Here is a 1,594-nt window from a genome sequence, read left to right as displayed (position 1 = left end):
TTGATTTTGGAATAAATTTTGGCTCTAATCTCACTGTATTTAGGGCGTTTCAGTGAAAAAGCGTAGCTCTGTCTCTACACGGTTTTCTTTACTTTATTTTACTTTACTTTACTTTATTTGGCAGACGCTTTTATCCAAAGCGACTTACAATGGGAAGACACCAGCAATTCTCGTTCGATTTCTATAGAATATCAAGTATACAAACTAAGAGCCCTGATAAGGCTTAGACTTGTCATTGAAGAACATGCTCGGAGAACATGCTCAGGGCACCTCTGGCAGATGCGCTGCTGTTCAAAACATACAAAATCAGGGGATCAAATCATTATTTCTCCCAATGTATTTAGGTCATGTCTTTAATTGTAAAGAGGTTCAAAACCACCCTTGGTGAGCAGTGATCAGCCATGACAGGCGCCCGGGGAGCAGTGTGTGGGGACGATGCTTTTTGCTCAGTAGCACCTCAGTGGTAACTTGGCGGCTCGGGATTTGAACCGGAAACCTTCTGATTACGGGTCCACTTTCTTACCTGCTAGGCCACCACTGCAACCAAGGTAATCTTGGAGCTTTGCATTTACCTGTTCCACACCAACCACCTGAATGTCCTCCCTGAGCACATCTATAAACCTCCTACACATTTAATCACAACATAGCGTTGCTCCTCTTTATAGAGTCTAAACCTCTATGTCTTTGTCTGTGAAACATCCAACTATAACTGCTCCTATAATGCTCTCCTTCCTAATCCTGTCCATCCTTGTCACCCACAATGCAAATCTCAGCATCTTAAACTCTGCCTTTTTGTCAGTGTCACTGTCTCCAACCCATATAACCTATCTGGTCTCACTACTGCCTGGTACACAATCTTTTTGGTCTTGCTGGTATCTGCCTGTCACAATCCTGCTACTCTTCCATCCTGCCTGCACTCTCTTCTTCACCTCTTTCAGACTTGTCACTAATCTGGACTGCTGAAGTATCAGTAGTGTCTTAACTCCACCACCTTATCTCCCTTTAACTTCAGCATCCCTCTCATTTACACACATGTGTTCTGTCTCAGCCCTACTGACCTTCATGCCTCTTTTCTCTCGAGACCATACTCTCACTACAGATCACAATTGTATCAGCAAACACCATAGTCCATTTATCTAGCTCTGTCATCTGTCAACCTGTCAATTACATAGCAAACAAAAATGGCTTTTTGGTGAAAACCAACCTCCACCTTGAGCACATCTGTCACTCCTACTGCAGACCAGACTGCAGTCATAATTCCATAATGCATCTCTTATTCCACTTTTACACACTTACTCATGGCACAGCTCCTCTCTAAACAACCCTGAAGCCTTCTTATCTTCTCTGTACTCCTTCATCAACATCTTTCTGAAGGCCTTCTAAGTTGGCAACTGTTATGTCTCTTCTTCTATGGTATAAATATGGTATTCCCCAGGGGATTATTCTGGGCCCATTGCTGTTTTCTTTACATATGCTACCCCTTCGGTCCATCTTTCAAAAATAGGGTATATCATTTCATTCTCTACAAAAATACTATGAAGAAGTCAAATATTGGTTGGCCAAAAATGTTGTAAATCTCAGTCAGGGTAAGACA

Source organism: Denticeps clupeoides, chromosome 12, assembly GCF_900700375.1.
Source record: "Denticeps clupeoides chromosome 12, fDenClu1.1, whole genome shotgun sequence".
NCBI classification, from domain to species: Eukaryota; Metazoa; Chordata; class Actinopteri; order Clupeiformes; family Denticipitidae; genus Denticeps; species Denticeps clupeoides.
This window is presented reverse-complemented; position numbering follows the sequence as displayed.